At 43.6% G+C, this 7516-nt stretch overlaps 1 long non-coding RNA gene across 1 annotated transcript; it reads right to left on the reverse strand.

Annotated features, from left to right (window-relative positions):
* Positions 1-929: 929 nt before the first annotated feature.
* Positions 930-2383, reverse strand: LOC310675856. The gene is made up of 3 exons (XR_014510248.1): positions 2146-2383; positions 1798-2068; positions 930-994 (listed from the first exon to the last, which is right to left on the reverse strand). It is a non-coding gene; the product is annotated as an uncharacterized lncRNA (long non-coding RNA).
* Between the last annotated feature and the right edge of the window lie 5133 nt (positions 2384-7516).

Genomic DNA, 7516 nt, shown 5'->3' on the forward strand with positions numbered 1-7516 from the left:
AGCCTTCCCAGTCTGATCCAGTCAGTAATCAGGTCTCACATTGAGCGAAATAGAGGATTGCACCTTTTTTTTGAGAAGGGTATATTTTTTGTTTGGTTTGGGGTCCCCCCCCTTGTAGAATAAAACCCTGTCTGGGAGAACCCTGTGACCCTTTCTTTAAAGAAAAGGGAAGGTGTGGAAGGACAGTTGATCACACATCTTGTCTGGAGCAATGGTGACAATCCTGGGTAGCATTGTCATCTTACACAGGGCGGCTGTATTCATGACTGGACACCACTGCTTAGCTAATTGTCATGGGTGTCATTAGTAGCTGAGAGTTAATGAGTGTACAGTGCACTGGTGATGCAAAGCTAGGCTGAGGAGATGCAAGTGAGGGATTTGGGTAATTGTTCTATGGGGGGAAAATACTGCGTTGTGATATATCAATCCATTCCTGCTGAAATCCCCTCTTTTAATGCAATTATTAAAAAGCTAAAGGAGCTTTTTAACACCCTGATGCATCTGGTATCAGCATGAGCCAAATGAACATTTAGCTTAGTTTTTTATGTAATGATCAAAAATATTTATTGAATAGTCTCCCGAGTGGTTAAATTATCAGTTTCCCTTAAAAGTTCACCTCAGTGGGCTTTGGATAAGGAATTGCTAATGTCTTGCCACATTTCACACGCTGAGGTACTGACATGCTATTCCTCCCCCCCTCAAAAAAATAGTGAACCCATATTTCATTGTATTGTCCCTTCTAGTAGCTGTGCCTTCTCTTTGCTTCCCATCAAATAGGTTTTTCCTCTTCAGAAAAGCCTGTATTTGATTCTTAGCAAGTGGGCAAGACAGCACAACTATTATATTTGCATTTTGTTTCTACCAAACAGCATCCATGTGGCATCCAGAAAGATTCAACTTGCCCTCATCTTCTGACTCTTCTCTCACTTTTCCTTCCTTCCTTTTTGCAATATTTAGGGGGGTATGGGTGGGTTTCCTCTGCACAGGGACTGAGCTATTGTGAAATAAAGACACAGCCTTGTGAGCAATTGTCCTCATGATGATCACCTCACTTCTATGGGGGAAAATAGAGTTTTGTGTTCAGAACCCATTTCTTTGCAGAAAACATGTATTAAGGACACTGGCTTTTTATTTAAATTAACAATTTTGTTACGTAATTTTCACTTTTTTTCAGCTTAGCACCCTCTGCCTGTCCCCAGCCCAAATTCATTGTTCTGTACTGCAATAAATTGGCAAACTAGGAAAATAATAGCTCTGAAGGAGGGAGATTCTTTGTTTTAAAACATTAACAAACCATTGGAAACAAGAGTCAAATTTCAGACAATATACTGTCAGGAGCAACCACAGGGGCTGAGGGCTGTATGGAGACTATGATGTGTGTGTGTGTGAAGACTTTGAGCCTTTGATTCCTCCATTGTCCTGATCCAAATCGCCCCCATTACACCTGCTATGGTTGCTCCACGAGGAGTACTTCCATTAGCACCAATGAAGGAAGCAATGCTTTCACATTCTCCTCTAGGATTTCATAGGAAGAATTAGCCAAATGCCTCTTCTATTTGCCACCCACAGGTGATGATGAGCGATGACGCTGTGATCTCAGAAGAGAGTTGAGCAAATGCCTCTTCCAAGAAAGAATCTGCTGCCTGAGCATCATTTTTTTTAATCGATTTGTAAAACTGATTGAATTTCTTATAAAGGTACTCAGGGCAGTGGATGATTCAAAAACAAATAAATTGCAGTTACTGTTTTGCTCTCACTTATTGTTAGCGACCTTATAAGAAATACTGTTCCAGCTACCAGGATGACTTGCAGTTGCACAGCAAAGCACTAGATGACAGCAGAGAGGCTTCTGTTGATGTCCCTGGCTGCCAAAGCAGCTGGCGAAACAGCAGCTACAGATGATGGCATTCCGGTTTCCAGCTGCACAAAGGGAGTTCACTGTCCTGATGACATTACTTGGCTGTAGTCTGCTGTTATTAGGATGAAAAGTGGGTGAGGCAATATGGGATGGTAGGCTGAGTCACCGGCAGTGGAGGTTCTGGTGAAAACCATTTAAGGTGCCTGAGTCCTGAAAGAGAGAGAGGCTAATTAAATTAATTAGTTTTTGTTTTTTTAAAAGCAAATAAATCAGTGCTCATATTGTACCAAGGGCTCAAGGTGGGCTAGACGGCTAAGGGCGTGTCTGGATTTGTTTCTGCCCCAGATCAAATGCAATATAGGGCTGCTGTACAGGTTTGACCTCTTAAATGTAGACGAGTACATCACAGGATGACACAGCGCCATTATCACGAATCATAATGCAGCTCAGATGCTGACTCAATCATTATATTCACTGGCAGTGCGGATAGAGCAAGCTGATAACATGTGATATGAAAACAGCTCTCAGGCCTTGCGTTTACTCTAGAGAGTCTTTGCAGGATTGGAACCAGGTTGTTTAAAGTTTTTTGTTGTTGTTTTTGCTCATGAATACTTCAATTGGACACAAGATTTCTTCATCTTAGGTAGCCTTTCGCAGCAACACTATTGTGGCCTGTCAGTCAGCCAATAAAATTAAGTCTTGCTTCTGATGCCCATCTGCCCAGGGGTGCAAAAAAATAATAATTAAAAAATGGGGATTGTCAAGTTCTTGGCTGACTCACAACTTGTGGTAGGCACAGCAATGCAATTTAGAATTTGGACTTCATGGTCTTATTTGGGAGACTTGCTCTTTATATGGTAAAGTGTGTTACTTCACTCACTTCCACGTGTGGTAAGTCGGCCCTGCAGAGCCACAGAGCTTTCTTGCACAGTAGGCGGCGTGGGATCATGGGCTTCCTTCCCAAAGTCTTGCCACAATGGCATCACGGAATGGATGGGCTGCGCTCAGCTTAGGAGGTCATGATGTGCATTCCTCGCCTTATGTATCAGATTAAATACAGCCACTATGCTTTTTGCGCATCTGTGTGTGGTTGACAGCAGGAAGCAGGTGAGGACTCACTGTTAAAGTAGTTACTGCCAACAGGGATGGGCAAATCTCTCAGTTTCGGTTTTTCTTGGGTTCTCGTTTTCCCAATCTTAATTCAGTTCTCCACATCTCTACATCTGTTGTTGATTAAAAAGAGAGAGATCCTCATGAAAATTCATTGTTTTAGTGCAAATTTCTCCCAATAAACACATTTTTAATATGTGATTTTGCCAGCAAACACGTATTTCCCTTAATATTTGTATTTCCCTCAATAAAATGCATTTTGTCTGATATTTTTCACTGATATATGCATCTTTATGCACACTTTAGTTATATGCATTGTTGTGCGCATTTCTTGGCTGGAGAACTGCTTTGCAGAATTCAGACATGTGTGACGTTTGAAGAACGGTTGCATTTCAGTTTGCGCATGGTTTCAGAAAGTATGAATTAGGTGAATTTTCCTTTACATGTGAGCTGAATCAAATTCTGCCTCCGCCCCACCCTGACCTTCCAATGTATTTGCTGCCAATGTCGTTGCTGCCCTGGGCTCCCTTGGGAAGAAAGGTGGCATATAAATTTAATAATAAATAAATAAAAACACAGTGGCAACCTCATGCCTGCCAGCTTCCTGACTAGTCCCTCTGTTAGCTTCGTTTCTCTTACAGTCCATTGTGTGGACATACAACTGCTTTGGACATCAGATGCCCATCACATGTGCAGGCAACTCTTGAAACATGTCTGTTTCTCAAGAACAAAGAGAAACATGGCTCCTAACAGACCAAGCTCTGCATTATTATGATGGGCCAGTCTGCAGAAACACCGAGGAGAAATCCACAAATCCAGCCAACTGATCTTTTATCCTTGGTGGAGATGAACCTTTCCCTTACTTCTCTCGTAGGTGGACTTTGTCAGGAGAGGAAGCAGAGGTTGCAGCACTCCTGGGATTACTGACTTGCAAGACCGGCTGAGAGTTGCTTGCGTGTAATTTTGATGGGTGTGGGAATAATTTGCCTTGACTGTCCTGTCTTGACGGAAGGGAATCAGAAAGAATAGTCTAAGCTTTCCAAATTTTGTCGCAGGGAGTTTCCTTAACGTCATGAGAGAAGTTGGCTGGGCAGCTCCAAAGGCAATCTAGGTCATAGTCAAATGGCAGCTTCCAGTTTGATGCCGAGGTGGAACACAGCTGGAAACTGTTGGGAAAAAATGCAATAACATCCCCCTCCCTGGCACCTGCAGAAAAATCAGCTGTGTGGCTACATGTTTCAGTGGGGCTGTGGGTGTGATCCCTATTTGTAAAGCTGATTGTTTGCTTTAGGAATTAGTGGTCGATGTTCCTTCAGTGAGAGGTAACGAATGCTGGAGATGTTTGCCTGAATGAGCAATGCACCTGCAGGCTTACAGCTGAGATCTGTGGGGGTGCTGGCTAAAAAGAAGGTAGTGTGTAGCCTGGGGCACAACAGATGATAATTCCCACCCCTTGCAACTGGATAAAAGCCAGTGTGGTGTTCAGGTTAGTGCTGTGTAGTGGCTGGAGAGTTGGACTAGGACCGGGGAGACCATTTGCCTGTGAAGCTCACGGTATGATCTTGGACCAATCACTCCGTCTCAGGGCTTGAGCCTAGAATACATGGGTCCAAGTAGTTTTCTGCTTGTCTCATTTTCAGGAGTAAGCTGGCAGTAAATCACATCGTTCAAGTCAGAGCTAACTATGAGCAAAAACACAGTGCACACTGCATTGCAGCGGGTTGGGTCTCTTCCAACTTTACGATTCCGTGATTCTAGCCTACATTCTTGCTATTGCTCTTTTGATTTAGTCTCATATATGACCTTGAGTGGCATGTGAGCTCTCACACAGTGAGGGGAATGTAATTAACCAAGATTAACTGAACTTGGTTTTGATTTCATGCACAGGTTCCAACACATCATGCTGCTCAAAGGAAGTATCTTTTTTTTTTAAAAAAAATTCTTATTACTTCACATCATGTTCTATGGTTTGGCCCAGGGAAAGAAAACAAATTCAGAACTTGAGCTGTGGCTCAAAATAAGCCTTGGGGAAGATATATTCCTTCCTCATAGGCGTATCATGTGGCTTAACTTGTTGAAACAATGTGTGACTAAAGTAAAAACCTTAACAGTGAGAATTGTGCTATACGTTGTATGCACCACATGCTCATTCTTGTTTGCTGGCTACAGGTAATATTTGTATGTGTGTGTTTTACAGAAGATATTGGCACAGTCCACATGAACAGAGCTAATAAAGAGAATTGCAGCCCTTCTGTGGAAGCAGAAAAAGTGTAGAAGTGTAGAATATGGTAGTCAATACAGAATGCAAACTCTCAGTTTCCATGTTCAAAAGCATGTTTCTTGCTCTTATGGCTGTGGCTTGAAAGTGCGCAATCAATGGCTGCTGAAATTTCAGGGGTCAGAGATTAAACCCAATAACATTTTCAGCAGCTGGGGTGGGGGGCAGAAGTTCAATAGCTTGGCTACTTCCATCTCAGTGACATTTTAATGTTCAGCAACAGCATCGTGGTACCACTGTGCTTCAAGTGGAGCCAACCCTTGTTTCAGAGGCTCCGATTGTCCTCAAATGTTTCTCAGAGCTTTAAAAACAAAACAAAACACCACCCAGTTTTTTCCTCCTGACATAATATTCCATCTATGCATTGGTAGCTTGCAGCTCTACCCACAAAAGAGGTAGCCTTTCTGAAGCAGCTCTGGGGTTCAGCATCTTGTCTAGCAATTTCAAGCACTAGATAACACTAGTCCACCATGGCTAAGCTGCAGACTCGGAGGCTTCTCATTTCCTCCCACTGCATAGATACCAATGGCCTCCTCTCCTTTCCGGCTCATGGTAGCCATAGTCTGTAGCAATAACACTCCTCTGCAAACTATGGTTAATGCAGGGAGGGGGAGCCCATAGTGCTGCAGCGTGGTCCCACTTTGATTGTGACATCTGAACCAAGCCTACAGTTTCCAAATAGCATTGTTGTCAGTGACTCGTCTCGAGCTCTCTTTCTATCTGCCAAACTGCAAGTTCCATAATGTCCACAACCTTTGCACCAGGCACAAAGGCTTCATGTGGGCAACATGCCGACCCCAACCCAAGCCCTTCATGATCCTCATTATCAAATCTTCCAGCAAATCCTGTTTTCTCCCCAACTCCCAAGGTGTGTTATCAGAAATGGGTGTTTTAGGGATCATTCTCCTCTGTCAGGCGAACAGCCCCCCGTTTCTCCTGTGGTGCAATGGGCCAATGCATTGGTGGTTTCAGCCCACCCAGGGAAAGCTGTAGGCAGAATTCATAACCCTCAGGCTCCCTTCCAACTCTACAATTCTAGAATTAGAATATTGAAGCCAGAAGCTAACTGTATGAAGCACACACGTATTAGATGACTTCTGTCTTACCAGCAGTGGTAAACACTGGATAGTCCCCGTATCATGCTGATTTCTAGCTTCATGAGAGTTTTGTTTTGTATGTTGTGTTGTTTATTTTTCAATATGGTGCTTTGCTTCAACATTTGCTTTAAGGTTATGAGGTACAGGAAAGGGGTTAGGGTCATCTTACCTTTACCATGGCTAGCTGAATTTGCACAGGTGCCTAAGTGTGCGTGTTTACCTTTTTACTGTTTACCTTTGTTTTGAATCTTTGCCATCGGGGCTGTGGCACTTCATTGCTGTGGCTGCTTGAACTCACACAGCCAGGGCTCCTATAGAAAATGCCTCTAAATATGTAACGGTGGCTTGTTCCCCTCAGCTCTTGTTGCAGTGATGCCATGGCTGGCTCACCTATGAAGCAGAGTGTAGTAGCCACCTGAGGTGGTGGAATCTCATGGGATGGTGTGTGGTTCCCCCCCATGGGTGCCCCCCCACCCCTGCAGTCATGTGGCAACAGCAGCTTCTGGCGAGATGTTACAAGAGTTCTGCGCAACCCTAATAAGTGAGACTTTGGTAGTAGGGTAGCGGGGCTGGAATCTTCCCGTTTCTTCTCAGGTGGCGAAATGGGATAAATCAGGGGTCAGCAAACTTTTTCAGCAGGGGGCCGGTCCCTCAGACCTTGTGGGGGGCCAGACTATGTTTTTTTTTGGGGGGGGGAATGAACAAATTCCTATGCCCCACAAATAACCCAGAAATGGATTTTAAATAAAAGCACACATTCTACTCATGTAAAAACACGCTGATTCCCAGCCTGCCCACGGGCCGGATTTAGAAGGCGATTGGGCCGGATCCAGCCTACCCGTGCGATAAGCTGCCCCTGATTAATGCTGTTGATAAATTAGAGGACCTTACTGATTAGCGCAAAGGCCAGTCAGATCTTCCAGATGAGATGAATGCTGTGGAATGCACAATACTAAAGCTACAGCATATTAAAGGAGATTCAAAGCAATTTCACATCCATTGCAAGTACCAAGCCTGCCCCACCTTAAACTTGGTGAATTCCACACTTTTATCTTCAAATCTTTTCTATCATTTGGTATCTCCCAGAATACAGCCGAATGTGGGGTTGTTGTTTTTTACTTAGCTACTAACATTTTTTTTAAACTGCATGCAAAATATTAAACACATACCAAG

This window comes from Podarcis tiliguerta (assembly GCF_965153285.1).
Source record: "Podarcis tiliguerta genome assembly, chromosome: 4".
Lineage (NCBI taxonomy): Eukaryota > Metazoa > Chordata > Lepidosauria > Squamata > Lacertidae > Podarcis > Podarcis tiliguerta.